The sequence below is a fragment of the Camellia sinensis genome, chromosome 3 (genome assembly GCF_055761805.1).
Source record: "Camellia sinensis isolate YWXY chromosome 3, ASM5576180v1, whole genome shotgun sequence".
NCBI classification, from domain to species: domain Eukaryota; kingdom Viridiplantae; phylum Streptophyta; class Magnoliopsida; order Ericales; family Theaceae; genus Camellia; species Camellia sinensis.
Window position 1 is genome coordinate 153,294,329 of NC_138963.1, and position 17,238 is coordinate 153,311,566.

A 17,238-nucleotide genomic window follows, 5' to 3' on the forward strand; every position below is an offset into this window, starting at 1 on the left:
TATATTTTATTTATTTTTAGTGAATATTTTTAAAATTTTAAGCATTTTTTTTTTACTTTTTTAGATGCATGATGTATCTAAAAAAAATAAAATATTTGTGAAAAAATATTTTAAAAAATTAATAAGTACATAAAAATACGAAAAATGTACTGATTTTTTTTATTTTTTTAAAATTTTTGGTATTTACTGAATTTTTAAAGATTTTTTCTCAAAAATTATACTTTTAAATATATTTATGTTAGGTATGTCTAAAAATTAAAAAATTTTCTTAAATTATTAAAAAAATTCAATAAAAACAAAAAAATACGAAAAACAAAAACATAGAATTTTTTGAAAAGTGTTTTTAGAAAACTCAAACCAAACAAAGTGAATATGTTATTTGTAATTAGTGTATCATGGACAACATTAAAAAAAGTCATGGATATAAAGTTTTAAAATAAATTATATAATGATAAAGTAATTTTTTATACAAAATATGCATAAAAATTCACTATAATAGTCATACCACGCAATTATTGACATGTGATATTACCAACCAATAATAAAGAAACATATGGAGGATGAACCTTGCATATTAAATGTAATTAACAATTCAATAAATTTATATTTTCATTGAGATTAATTATATTTGTATGTCAATAATGATAGAGATCACCATTATATTGAAATTTTCATATATAATAATATCGTAGTCTCTTTATTTTCAATCAAAACAATCATTATTGTTCTTATAATTTTAAATATATCATTGACATTTCACTCTAAATAATATTTTTATAAATTTTTTTATATAAAATATTTTCTTTATGTTTGTAAAAAAAAAAAAAATCAAAACTCAGGGAGGGGCCCGTGACCCCCTTGGGCTCACCTTCTCTCCTTCCCTGTCTGTCTCTTTCCTTCGATCTCTCAGTTTTAGTACTTTTTATGTACAACACACTTCTAGTTTCCTATTATAATGAAGAAGATTTTCAAGTTCTGAACAAATTGTTTTCAAGTTTTAATTACAGGCAGTGAAATCTGTAAAATTTTACAGTTTCAATTTTTTTTTCTGTGCTAAAATGAATCATTCTTTAGAATTGCAAAAATTTTGCAGTTCATAACTTTCTTTAGAGCTATAAAATATGAACTGTAAAATTTTGCAATTTCATAACATGTTTTTCAGTTTGATTAATAAGGATAAATACTTAATAGAATCATACTTTGAAACTGTAATATTTTACAGTTTCGAAGCTTGCTTTTCAGTTTGATCAATATTAGAAATTATTTGCTCAAACTCACAAAAATTTAAAATAACATATATTTGTTTCCATTGTTACTGTTTGTTGTTCTTAGATTTTTTTTCTTCTTTCAATTTATCATATTTAGCACATTTTGCTATATTTTTTCACTTTAATTTCTTAGTTTCTTCTTCTTCTTCTTTTTGAAATTTCTTCTTCTTCTTCTTCTTCTTCTTCTTTTTTTGTGGCAATATTCTAGACATTCTAGTGAGTCTCTGGCGATATTTTTGATGTCCAACGAACATTCTAGACATTTTGACGACTTCTGGTGACGTTTAGAACATTCCAGTGATACTCCGACGAATTTTTCGGTGATATTCTGGCGACTTCCCAGCGATGTTGAACATTCCAGTGAGTCTCTGATGACCGTCTGACGAAAGTTCAACGGTGGTAGGATGTAATAGCGTCTTTAATTTTTTTTTTTTTTTTTAAATAAGAATTTTTGGTAACAATTAAAAATATATATGACTAATTGGGGCAAGTGTTTTGTTTTTGGAGTAAATGGATTTTGAACTTTGTGTATGAGACTTATCAGTAAGTTCCCCTTATTATTATTATGCCTCTTGCTCCTTTTCGGTCCGTAATTAGATTGGACAGTATTATTGGGTGTGGAGAGTTCAAATTTGAATTCCTCTTAATAATTCAAATCATTCAATGTGTACAATTCGTTTATTACATTATTCTTATAAAAAATTACATTAATTAGATATCAATAGACATCAGTCAACGACAAGTATGATTTTCAAAATAAATTGTTGATAGAAATGCAATTTGATCAAATGGCTATCAATATCTAACAAAGTTGATTTTTTTTTTTTTTTTTTTTGTCGAGATAGGTCCTAATTTAGGCCCACCATGACCCAACAGTAGTACCCTTCAATCCGATTGCAAACTAAAGAGTAGTCAGACTTATTATTATTATAGTTATGATAAATTAAGAAAATCATTTTGCAATTTTTGACACTTTAATGATGAGAAAATTAATTTAAAAAAATGGATGAGAAAAATCATTTAAAAAAATTATTTGACAGTTATTAAATGTAACAATCTACTACAATTATAAAAGTGTGAAAAACCTTTATATTTTCTACTTTTTTAAAATCTCTATTTTACCCTCTCAAAGTTACCATATTTTCTAAAAGACATGAAGAATCCTATATAAACTATCTCTTTATTTTTAGAATTTTATATTTTCTCAGTTTTGATGATGAAAGATACTAAAATTTTCTCATATTTTATATTTAAATTATACTTTTACTTAAATTATGCTTGTACATGAAAATCTAATATCTAATAATCTAATAAAATTTAAAAGTAAAATATTGGCAAAAAAATTATTCAAACATGTACTGATTTTTTTATTATACTTTTTTTGTTGTTAGTATTATTATTATTATTTAATATTAATATTTTTTTTTCAAAATGAATACACAACAAATTATTTTCTAAGTATATTTAGATTAAGTAAATCTAAAGAACGTGTATTGTCACACCCCACTTTTTATTACTCGGATTTCCATTACCGAAGCCATTGTTAAAAATTCAATTTTCAGAGTTAGCGTACAGAAGCTCATTATATATATACAAGGAATACATAAGTATAAATTCTCTCATTCGGATATAAAATGAATGCAACATGAATTTATATCTAAATAAATTGCCCGTAGACTTACATCATTTAAATCAAGAGGAAGGGTTTAACCCTTTACATCAATGGCATTCCGCCTACACATATAAGGCCTCGTGGCCAACAAACAAGGAAGATCCGTGACCTTGTAGCACATCTTGATATTCACCTGAAAAAAAATTAACAACGTGAGATGAATATAAAGTCCAGTATGGATCTCAACATGATCCTCGACAATAACAACTTACAAATAGCTATGATCATGAATGCTCATCTCGTACCATATAAATAATGTGACATTTTATAACCAAAGTATACATACATAAATACTTTTCTCAAAAACATTCAGTTGATTCAACAACACCAAGTTTCGCTTTCATTACTCATTTCCCATTTAAACAATTACTACATGGTAACCATATTTTCCATTCGTGACAAAACACCACATAATATCCATTTTATTTCTTTTGAAAACATGTTCACCCAATCCGAATTTCATCACATTATTTATACCTAATATACAACAAGGTCTGTCTCCACACGCCCATCACATTTCCAACCTTAAACTCGAAATTCAATGAGATACCTTAAACAAAATAATACATGGTAGGGAGCTCCCACAACTACTCTCTAGCACGTCCAAATATACATGAACACATCTACTCCACATTTAGACAATTCAACCTTACAAAATCATATCCATCGTAACACAAGACACACACAGTCAAACCGAGACAACAATAATAAATAATCTCTGCTCTACTTGCCTGAAGCACGGTAAGCCAAATGATACATCTTTCCACAACGAATTTCCAATTTACCAGACACCAGTTGGAAGGGAATGATACCTCTGCCAATTCTCCAGGCGCTAGCTGGAAGGTAATGGTACCTTTGATTCTCAGCGCAGCCAATTCTCTAGGTGCTAGCTGGAAGGTAATGATACCTTTTATTCTCAGCGTAGTACATGCTACCAATCATCACATCATGATAATGTATAACCAACAAGTGTAATGCACATACATAATTTATTTAATAGAATGCAACCAACTCAAGTGTAATATATAGGGATCCCGGTCTTTCCCCATTTGGTTGTTGTATCCGGACTTAGGTTCCGTGAAGCTTGTTGTTGTATATATATCTTGTTGTCATCCTTCAATTCCTTATTTTTGGAGTTATAGGATGTTTTGGGCAGGTTTGTTACAGGTTGGGTGTGATTGGGAGCAAATGGTTGCTGCCCAGAATTTTGGTCCTTCGCTCGAGCGAGACTTTTGTCGCTCGAGCGAGCTCTGTGTTTTAGATTCTTCGCTCGAGCCAGGGTTCTTTTGCTCGAGCGAGAGTTGAGTTTTGTATCTGGTGGCTCGAGTGAGCTTTCCTTTGCTCGAACGAGGTGTATGTTTTGGGTTTCTTCGCTCGAGCGAGCATTCTGTCACTCGAGCATGCTTCTGGGTTGCAGACTTGAAGCTTCGAATTGTTGGCTCGAGCGAGGCTTTCTACGCTCGAGCGAGTATTCTTTGTGTCTAGTCGCTCGAACGACCAACCCTTCGCTCGAGCGAGCCTGTGTTATATCAGTAGGCAGCAGCGGGGAACACTTCTCTTTTTCATCTCTTTTGATTTCAAAACCCTAGAATTCGGCTCTCTCTCTCTCTACACTTACCTTCTCTCTAGGGATTGATCTACTTCTAGTGAGTTCCTACCCTAATCTCATTGTAAGAAAGGTAGAGGGTTGTGTGGGCTACATTTTAATCTGAAAAATCTTGGATTTGGAGCACTTTGGATTTTGGTCATCTTCTCCATTTGAGCTCTTCATTTCGAGGTAGGGATACCCTACTCCATCTTATGAGCTTTGTCTTTAATTTTGGGCATTTTGATATGTTGGTGTTGTTGGGTAAATTTTGAGAAAGTTAGGGTTTGGTTGATAATTTAGAAAAGAGGGGTTTTATGATATTAAACTCCATCTGGAACTAAGGTTTGGAAAATGGAACTATTGTTGTCAAAATTGTCAATTTTGAGCCTTAGGGCTATTGTTGGAAAAAGGGAGAAAATGCCCTAATTGTAACAAATAATTAATTTGTATAATTAATTTGGGAAAATGTGAAATTGAGATGAGATTATTGAAATTGGGAAATTATGGGACTAAATGGTGTAGTTGGATTAATTTATCACTCACCTATAAAAATGTTGATATTATATCCGTTTGATGCAATTATTCTCTATTTAAAAATAACTGTTTTGGGCTATCGGTGAAGGATAGTCTTGATTGTTGTAGACAATGCATGATGATTAGGCGAACTAAAACTAATCAATTGAATATGTCATCGAATATGGCGGTTGGAATAATACATCAAATTTATGTATTGATTGATCTTGTATATGATATGTGTTTATGTACATTGTGTTGTGTGGGAGGAGATAGGGGATGTACTCCACGGTTTAGAGGGAGATAGGGGATGGACTCCTAAACCCGACATTGTTTGGGAGGAGATAGGGGATGTACTCCATTGATACAGCAAATATGTGTGTCTATTGAAGTATTGATATAGCAAATCTGTATATCATATATGAAGTATGAAATTGTTTTGTTTGAGATTGATACAACAATTATGTGTATCTATTGTGAAGTAAGAAGTGTTTAATATGAGTTGTTATCCCAATTGAAATGGATGTACTATTAATATGAGATGTAATCTCATTTAAACTATCTGGCCAGGTTCTGAGCCACGTTTATGAAATGAGTTGATAAGTAGGGGAAAGTGAAATGTAACATGGACATGATTGTTATGGAACTGTAATATGATATAAATTGGTTTATAAGTGTTGACCATCTATCGAATGCTATTATTGTAGTCAGTGCTTATGGTTAGTTTAGTATATTTCTACTGGGCTGTGGCTCACCCTATATGGGACATCATTTTCAGGTACAGATGGTATGCCACCTCCAAGGCCGTAGCTTGGGAGGCTAGAGGCTGACAGACTTTTTGTGTTATATTTTGTTGTATTACATGTAAATTCAAGCCGAAGGCTTAAAGTGTAATTGAGTTAGTACTCTATTTTGTGACCAAGCGTTGACTTGGAAAGTTGTAAGCCCCTGAGGCATTTACTTTTGTTGTCAACATGTAATACTTCTGTACTTAGTTACTCTGATGAATGGAAAGACGTTTATTTCTCTTATATCAATGCATGTCAGGAATGGTGGGTTTTATATAACTGTTCAACACAACAATGCCATCCTCCACCAATGACCAATGACAAAGCCTCTAAGTGTCTGTGTTTCTACACATGTATTTTAATGATTCAACTCTCATGAGATTTTAAATTCAACAACAACAACAATGAAACAATTAATTATAATCCAACTTCAAGTTAATTTCTGCAATTCATATAGTATTATAATTCCTTTCTTACCTTTCAAAGGAAACAATTCTCTTATTTTCCCCAAGTTAACATATTTCCCCCCATTTTCCCAATCCTTTCATTTTGTTTCTCAAACTTTAATTCATGGATAACAAGGCCACAACCCACTCAATTTCTACTCAACAAAACATAACCCAAAAATGTTAATCTCATGATTAACTCCCTTTTTAACAATTAACAAACCATCAACTCATCATGTTTAAATATAATTAATCCAACACAAGTTAATGCTCAATTCATAAGACCTAATTTATTCTTAAATCAATTTCCAAATCATTAATCACATTTCTTAAATTCATAATACAATTCATTCACAATTTCAACCCCTTTTTTATCTATTAGGCATTACTACAAGAATTAGGGATTTATCTCTCTAATCATGAATATATTGAATCACACCCCAAATTTAACCCAACATCAACCCATCTCATGAAATTTCAATCTCAACACCCAATCCTTATATCCTCTATCATGATTTTCAAAAATAAATCCATAATACATGGTTTTTATGCAATAAAAACGATCTTCACCGGTCAAGATGAAGCTCTCGACATGCTCATCATTTTGATATAAGGAACTAGTATCCAAAACTCCATGGATTCATGGGATCAAAGAGAAATGTAAAGGTTTGAGGGTTTGGGTAGAGAGAGATGAGAGAAAAAGAGAGGAAGATGATATATATATAGAGAGAGAGAGAGAGACCAAATCAAAAAAAGGAAAGAAAAAGAGCAAAAGACCAATACATGGCTATATTGCACAAAAAACGAGGCAGAAACGCGCTTGGCAGCACGTGCAGCGCACTCTCCCGCACGTGTAGAGCGGCCTTCCCGCATGTGCGGCTCTCACCCCCGCACATGTGGTCTTCCTCACACCTCCACTCGCGCACCTGCCTTTTAGGCAGTGTGCATATAGTACCCCTTCCCTACTTCCCGTACGTGCGGCTTGATCCCCCGCACGTGCGGCCCCTCCCGCACATACGACCCAAGGCCCCCGCACGTGCAACCTTGGCCCTCCAACTAGGAAAAACTTCAGCTTCTCACCCGACATCCCGGAGTTGACCTCGCACCCTCCGAAACGAGTAAAAACTCAGAAAAAGAAACAACGCAACTGAAAAAAATGTTTAGAGAAGAAATTTTCAGCAACAACTTACCCAACATAACACAAAAGAAAACGAGACGACTTCTAAACCGGTCAACACATATATGTTTTCTAGTTTTTTTAAATCTCCATTTTACCCTCTCAAAGTTACCATGTTTTCTAAAAGACATGAAGAGTCCTATATAAACTATCACTTTATTTTTAGAATTTTATATTTTCTCAGTTTTGATGATAAAGGATACTAAAATTTTCTCATATTTTATATTTAAATTATACTTTTACTTAAATTATACTTGTACATGAAAATCTAATATCTAATAATCTAATAAAATTAAAAATTAAAATATTGGCAAAAAAATTTATAAATTCAAACATGTACTAATTTTTTTATTATATATATATATATTTTTTGTTATTATTATTATTTAATATTAATATTTTTTTTTCAAAAAAAATACACAACAAATTATTTTCTAAGTATATTTAGATTAAGTGAATCTAAAGAACCTATATGTTTTCTACTTTTTTTAAATCTCTATTGTACCCTCTCAAAGTTACCATATTTTCTAAAAGACATGAAGAGTCCTATATAAACTATCTCTTTATTTTTAGAATTTTATATTTTCTCAGTTTTGATGATAAAAGATACTAAAATTTTCTCATATTTTATATTTAAATTATACTTTTACTTAAATTATACTTGTACATGAAAATCTAATATCTAATAATCTAATAAAATTTAAAATTAAAATATTGGCAAAAAAATTATAAATTCAAACATGTACTGATTTTTTTATTATAATTTTTTTTGTTATTATTATTATTTAATATTAATATTTTTTTTTTCAAAATGAACACACAACAAATAATTTTCTAAGTATATTTAGATTAAGTGAATCTAAAGAACCTATATGTTTTCTACTTTTTTTTAAATCTCCATTTTACCCTCTCAAAATTACCATATTTTCTAAAAGACATGAAGGGTCCTATATAAACCATCTCTTTATTTTAGAATTTTATATTTTCTCAATTTTGATGATAAAAGATACTAAAATTTTCTCATATTTTATATTTAAATTATACTTTTACTTAAATTATACTTGAACATGAAAATCTAATATCTAATAATCTAATAAAATTTAAAATTAAAATATTGGCAAAAAAATTTATAAATTCAAACATGTACTATTTTTTTATTATAATTTTTTTGTTATTATTATTATTTAATATTAATATTTTTTTTCTCCAAAACGAATACACAACAAATTATCTTCTAAGTATATTTATATTATGTGAATCTAAATCTAAAACTAGAATTAAAAAATAAAAAAGTATTATTAAATCAAGTGATTCTAAAAAGAACATAGAAGGGTTATTAAAAAAAAGAAAAAAAAGTGTCAAAGACAAAAAAAAAAAAAAAAAAATTGAAAAAAAAAAAATTCAAATCAAAAGTTTGAAAAAACAAACACTATAATTTTTTTCTTTTTTTAAATCTTTCTTCACTATTATCTAATTTTACACAAATTAATCACAAATTCTTTGTGAATTTAATATTCTAATTAAAAAATAGTGCATACACACAGAGATGTAATACTAAACATCTATATTATGACCAACCATTTAATTTTGAATAATTAACTTCTCATTGTTACCTGTATTATATTGTTACAAAAGATTTCACATATTACTTTTGTGATATCTTATATATATATATATATAAATATATAGATATATATAAATATAAATGTAAATTTATATATTATTGCATTCATACATTGCCAATTTGTAATGCTATATTAATATCAGATACTTTAATTTCTTAACATATATCGCTTTAGTAATATACTTAGCTATACAAAAATTGCAAAATTGTGTATTGTTCTCCTATGAACTTATGTTCAATACATATATACATATATGTCATACAAAAAAGTGTCCACAACAAACACTTTCAATAACAAATCAAGACTTTGCAAAACACATCCATCGCGACAATTATTGTACTTTTTTCCCCTCACAGAAAAAATCATATTATTGAGGGAAAATAGATATTAATTCAAAAACGATATATCTGCTTCTAAGAGTCTCATATAAATATAAACAAACAGTCTTCTTATCAAAAAAAAAAAAAATTATCTCCCTATTTTTTACATTGACGATGATTGAAGAATAAAAAATAATTACTCTTTCTTATTATTATATTTTCTGTTGTTGTTGTAATTATTATTATTACTACTATTATTTAATATTACTAATCATTTTTCCAAAAAAAATAAACAACAAATTTTTTTCTAGTTATATTCAGGGTTCGTTTGGGAAGTGGGTTGGCTTTTTAGTTTTTTGATTATTTTAGCCTGGGCTAAAAAGCTTTGTTTGGGAAAGACTTTTTGGCTTTTTTGACTTTTTGTGAGAGAAAGAATATAATGATTATGGGTTGAATGTGACGTTTTGTCTTATTGGGCTAAAAAACTTATTTTGTCTTTTTGTGGCTAAAATAGCCCCAAACCCACCCAACCCATTCTTCCCAAACGAAGCCTTAGATTAACTGAATATAAATCTAAAAGTAAAATTAAAAAACAAAAAGGAAAATTTATCCATAAATCCTATATGTGGGTATATTGATCTATTTAGTCCTAAGAGTTTTCTTATAAACCAATTAGTCCTTTTTGTTTTGGAAAGTTGTATGTATTTGATTTGGTCTCATTTGAGTTTAAGTGAATGTCTTTTTGTGATATATTTGTCTAATTTTTTGATTCTTTTTGGGCATAGGAATGGAAAGGTGAGGTGTGGAAGATTCTTTTTGGGGGGTTTGTGGCTGAAGTGCTGGTTGTGAAACATGAAAATCTGCATTTCTATCGTTACATTGGAGTGTTACATTAGAGTTCTTCATTTGAAAAAATGCACTAAGGAGCTTTTGTATATTATATTGATTGAAGTGTTATGTTTGGGGGAAAAAAAATTACAAAACTGAGTTTTTTTGAAATGTTATGTTGTTACGTTTGAAAAAAAAAACACTAAAGAGTTTTTTAGTATGTGCAACGCCCTCAAATTAATGATACAATAATCCATTCCATGAGATTGATGGACATAATAAAATGATATACTTGTTTATCAGAGTTTCAGTTACAAAAGGTGTTACATACATTATACATTCATAAACATTTATCCTGAATCTACAACATGTAATACGAGTCAATAATAACAAAATAAATGCCTTACGAGCTTACATCTTTCCAAGCTATCAATTGCTTACAACAACGAAAGAGTCTTAAGCTCTATACATGTAAAGCCCTCGGCTTTGAATAAACATTTAAACATAAATATATGACAAAAATAGAGCCTTCAACCCCTAGTCCTCCCAAGCTATGCTCTTGGAGGTGGCATGTCACCAGCACCTGAAAATGGTTTCCCAAGTAGGGTGAACCAAAGCCCGGTAGAGATAAACCATCACAATATATGAAATTTAACTAAGAAGTATGTATCAGATAAATGTTTAACCTTCATGACCAATTTACATACCATCCATAACCATTCAATTCTGATATTCATAGTTTGGTCTATTCTCATTTATTCACTTCATTTCAGGTCATATGACAAACATACATAATCTTTCAAATGATCCAACTGAGACTACAACTCAGTGATTCTCTAACAACATTAGTACGACACAAACACTTCAACCTTGCCATTTTACGAAAATTTCATCTGCGAGATCGGCACCCATGTATGCAAATGATTTCGGGACTTTCACCCTGGACACTCCGGCCAACTTAATTTCAATGGAGTCCATCCCTTATCTCCTCCTAAAATATGGAGTACATCCCATTTCTTCTCCCAAACCATATACATATACAATGTATTTAAAACACCGTCATATACAATGATATTCAACTACACATATCTAATGCATTCAACATACCGTCATATTCAATGACATAGCTAAATGATTAATTTCAATTCACCTAATCCTCATGCAATTTCTACAACAATCATGGCTATCCTCCACCGATAGCCCAAAACAGATATTTCTAAACAGATATACAATCTATATAACAGATAATTTATCCAATTTCCATAGGTGAGTGATTTAACAAATCCAACTACACCATTCATTCATATATCCCTCCAATTTCATATTTCCCACATCAATTTCATTATTTATGTAAAATAATTATTTAACACAAACTATGGCAAACTTCCTCATTTTCCAAAAATCAACCCCAAGGTCAAATCTCACCATTTCAACACTAGAGAACTTTACAAACAAAGCCCCATAGCCATTTTGTAAACCAACATGGAAAACCCCTCTTTCAATTTTGAATCCAAACCCTAGCTTTTCCCAAATCCTCCCAAATTCCACTATTTATGCATAAAACAAATACCTAGATTAAAAGTCATATTAAGGTGTAGAATATCCCTACCTCAAGTATAGAAGCTCAAAGGAGGCGAGCTAAGCAAGGATGGAACTCCGAAAATGATGAAATCAACTTCCACTTGGATGAAAATGGAGGTCTCGAGAAGCTCCACCTTTTTCTCAAAGGGAGTAGGGTGAGGAGATCAAAAGATCTAGGCTAAAATGTAGAGAGAGAGAGTATTCTAGAGAGGGAACCTCAACTTTTAGGGTTTTGGAGAGTTTTAGAGAGAGAGAGATATATGAAAAAGTGATATAAAATGTCACTTTATGATCTGATATACGCGCAGTCCGCTCGAGCGTAAGAAACGCCGCCCAAGCGTGAAAGACACATGTCCAGTACTTTCGTAGACGTGCAAAGTACTGAGGGTTTGCAATTCCCGCTTGAGCGCCAAAAAGTCTGCTAGAGCTGAGGACCAAAATTCACATAGCCCGCTCGAGCGCAATAATGGCCGCTCGAGCGGAAGACCAAAAATCTGGGCAACACAAAGTTGAAAACTAGGCAACCAACCTGTCCCAAACACAACCACAACCCCAACCCCAACCACCCAAAGACCAATTTTAAAGGTACACAAGGGAAGAAAGAGATAGACAACAATATAAAAGTACTAAACCCGAGTCTGGGACATCACAAGAGTCGGGTTAAAATTGGGATCGCTATAGTATGTTACATTGAAATGTTACCTTTGAAAAAAATACACTAAAGAGTTTTTATCTGTTACATTGATTAGAGTATTACGTTTGGAAAAAGTACACTCATGATTTTTTTTGGAATGTTGCATTGTTACGTTTAATAAAAGTATACTAATGAATTTTTTAACGGGTTACATTAGAATGTTACGTTTGGGAAAAACACATTAAGAAGTTTTTGTGTGTTACATTGATTAGAATTTTACGTTTGAAAAAAGTACACTAAGGCCTCATTTGGCAAGTGGCTTTTTTAGCCAAAAAGTTATTAAAAAGCCAACAACACTGTCATGCCCCACTTTTTATTACTCGAAGTATTACCAATTTCATTTACTTAATTCCATTTCAGAGATAACATGCGGAAATAAACTCGTATATTCACGTAGAAGTGAATAACATTGCTCTCATTTGTATGCAAGTAAATACAACCTGAGTATAATAAATAAATTGCCATGGGCTTACATCATTAACGAATCAAGAAGAAGGGTGCAACCCTTTTACACATATGACATTCCGCCAATACAAGAGAGGCCCCGTGGCCAACAAATAAGAATATCCAAATCTTGCAGCACATTCAGCTCAACACCTGAAAAAAAGATTCAACAACGTGGGATGAACATATAGTCCAGTAGGAATCTCAACATGGCCCTCAACAATAACAACTTACAGATAGCTATTTTTATGAATGCTCAATCCCATACTAGGATAGTAATGTGACAGTTTGTACAAAATACACATAACTATGAACTTTTCTCGAAAACAACCATTTCAATCAACGCCATAGGCGATTAAATTTTCTTTTCTTTTCATTAACCCCCGTTCCCAATCTTTCATGACATTAACAATTCCTTAGGAAATAAATTCACTAAGCCCATTACTCTCTTCCATTTTCCAAACATACACAGATGTGCCTTTTCAAAACATATATTTCTTTATAAAAAAAATCCGTTCTCCTTCACACTTTCCAAAAGACAAAAAGACATTTTGGCTTCTTCCCGATACAATCAAATCTATACATGCACCGTTATAAAAAGGGAGATAACAACTTACCAACATGCATAAGATAAACCAATGAGGCAACTCAGCCCTCCAAAACTGTAGCCGACACAATCCATAATATTCCCAGACACACTGAAACATCAACAACAAAACTTTGCTCTACTAGCTATGTGCATAGTAAGCCAAAGATACACCTCTCACAACAACATGCCAGTTTACCAGGTGCTAGCTAGAAGGGTATGGTGCCTTACATTCTCAGCGCAGTCAGTTCTCCAGGCGCTAGCTGGAAGGTCACGGTACCTCTGATTTTTAGCGCAAGGTATAACACCACCAACCAAAACATAACAGGGCATAACTAACATGTATAACACATATACATAAACCATCAAGATACAAGCAATGTGTTAAAGTATATGAACACATAACTAATTTCTCCCGAGCAAGTATACATATATAATGTATCTCAGCATTTCATCACATACAATGCTCAATCAAAAGTGGTGTAACGTATACACAACAATCCAACACATCTGTGTCATCCTCCACCGATGACCAAGGACAAAACCTCTAGATGCAAATATTTAGTACATCTATTAAAGACTCAATTACTATGAGACCACAAACCCAACAACAACATTAACATGGTAGTTAAAGATACAATCCCTCACATGTGTGTGTTCAACACTCAAGAAACAACAATCCAATTTTCATACGTATTTCAAAAATACTTTTCCCATTTCACAAAACAAGTTCCATTTCCTTTTGTTTTCACAAAACCAACTCCGTCCCTTTTGTTGTCACAAAACCAAATCCGTGGATAATAAAGCCATAACTCATATTAGTCCATTATATTCATTTCAAACCCATTCCAAAGCCATGGTTAATCCCTTAGGCATTAACACCTTCACCCAACTCACAATAACAATAGAGATTTACAACATAGGTTAACTACCCTTCATTTTAATTTACCAAATCAAAATATAATTTAGGGCTTTTCTTCTTTCAACTATAACATGCTAATTTACACTTCAATTAGCCCAAAACAACCATCAATGATAATACAACCATTTTCAAACAACCAACCCTAGGTTCTTTCTCATGATTTCAAACAAATCCAACATGGATATGATTTTCATGCAATACAAAATTACCACATGTCTATCTATACGCGAAGTATTGAAAAACAACAAGGAAATCCCTACCTCAAATGTAGAACCCAAGGAGAAGAAGAGCAAAACTCGGAAGTGCTCCAAATCCTAAATTTCTTGGATCAAAACGAAGCCCTCGACGATCAACACACTTCTTACAAAGGCCCAAGGTGAGGAAAACACTCCTACTAGATCAAACCCTAGAGAGAAGTTAGGTTTTAGAGTGAGGAGCTCTCAAAAATCGGTTTTGGAAAAGTAAGAGAGAGAAAAGAAAAGTGAAAAGCGATTCAAAAAGTGATTTCACGGACTGATATAAAACATGTCCGCTCGAGCGTCAGACACAGGTTCACACTCGAGCGTCCAAAGATCCGCTTGAGCGCCGGATGCACCCTCCCAGAATTTTCTACAGATGACCAAAATGCTGAGAGAAGGAAATTCACGCTCGAGTGTCCAAACTACTGCTCAAGCGGAGAGGCAACAACAAATGCCCGCTCGAGCGTCAAAGCGCCGCTCGAGCGGATAGACCAAGACCTGGGCAAAATTCTAAGTTTTAAAACACAACCAACTTATTCCCAACTTGCCCAACACAACCCAAAACTCTAAAACAAAGAGTAAGGGATAGAAAAGAGGATAAGACAACAACAAATCTACGGAACCGAGTCCGGATTACAGTTAAACAACAACAGGGAATATCAGAATCGCTATAACCTCCCCCCTTAAAGAATGTCGTCCCCGAAATTAAGGATATGCCAAAACACAAGGCCAACTGATCACACAACACCAACACCCGAGTACTAGGAGAGGAACTATTCTCCCTACTAACCTTCGATTCACTCTTACCAAGGAAGAGACCAACCAAGGGAACACGTTCCAAACGACAACACTCAAGCACGAAAAACTACAATAAAACCAAACCTTCCCGAAACAATTTACCAACATCTGACTAGCGCTTCAAGCTAAGTCACTACTCAACAACCATAATTTCCAATAAAAGGGTAATCAAAGCAAATCTTTTGCATTAATATAAGGAAAACATTTTCTTGTTCATGAGACAGTTCACAAAGATAGTCAAGTTTTCAATGTTGACATTTCGAAATAAACCTTGTATTTTCCATGCGAAACTCAGAAGTTTTGTAAACATTTTTCACAAATACGGTGTTATCCAAAACACATAACCATCCACAATTTATTTGCCAAAAAGATTCATTTGGAATTCCTCAAAACCCTTGTATTAAATCAATTTCTCAACAACGCCTTTAGGTGGCCCAAACACTAGGAAAATTTTGTTTTCCCTATCCTTTCAAAATAATACTAGCAACGTCCATCGCTCACACAGTGAGGCCAAAACCAACACAAAACATAACATTTCTATAATGATAATTAATAGAAATAACAGCAGTGCTATCAACACACAAGGCATAAGAAATTCATGATTTTACAATTTCATTCCACCTTCCTTTACTTAATCAATTTAAAATCATAAACATGGCTCAGAACCTGGCCAACAATTAAAAGAGACCACATCTCACATCAACAATACCTCCTTAATACACAAATGATACACATTTTGGTGCTGTATCAATATAACATAGAAACACTTCTATACTTCACAATTGATAACGATATACATTTTAGTGCTATATCAAATCAAACAAAATCTGGTTTAGAGGTCCATCCCCCATCTTCCAATAAACCGTGGAGTACATTCCCCATCTCCTCCCACACACAACACTGTATATAAGCAATTAACATATACAATTTCAATCAATCAATACAAAACTTGATGTATTATTCCAACCGTCAGATTCAATGACATAACATGTTCGATTAGTTTCAGTTTCCCCTAATCAACATACAAGTCTACAACGAACGAGACTAACCTCAAGGTGATAAATGTCAACCCAAAACTCCATACCAAAAGCTGACTAATCAACTCAATAAACCACCACTCTCAGTAAACCACACACTGAAGTGCCACTAACCCCAAACACGGAGTTCCCCACACAAACCCCCAAATTTTGGAATCTCAACGGATCTCCTAAAATCAAACCACATCAACACTGTGTCTAAGGGAATCACTATCCCCCCCCATGGCTACATAGCAAGCCTGCTCATCTCCTCGACCAAAGACCGACCTGGTAAACCTTAATTACAACAACCCAATCACGAAGGATAATTTGACCAACGCTATTCTCGTCACCCTAGAACACAACCTGTTCTTCCTCTTAAGAATGCTGCCAGAATCCACTCACAGACCATACCCAACAATTGATAGCCAATCACAATACGAACATTACCCCTATACAACCGATGGGGTCACCACGGACTCATTAACTAGCAAAGCCCAAAACACTAATCAACATACAGGTACCATTCTGGCTAACCCGAGATACAAATCTTACATTCCCTCGAACATTCTCACATAACTTATCAATACTACACAACTCCCGAAATCGTCACACCAATCCAGTTCACCTACAGATTCCCGTTCTCAACAATTAATCTCTAAAAGTGAACAAGGCTCACAGGCCGTCACCAGACTATCTCAACATACAGTACCAAGCATGCAACAACATCAGG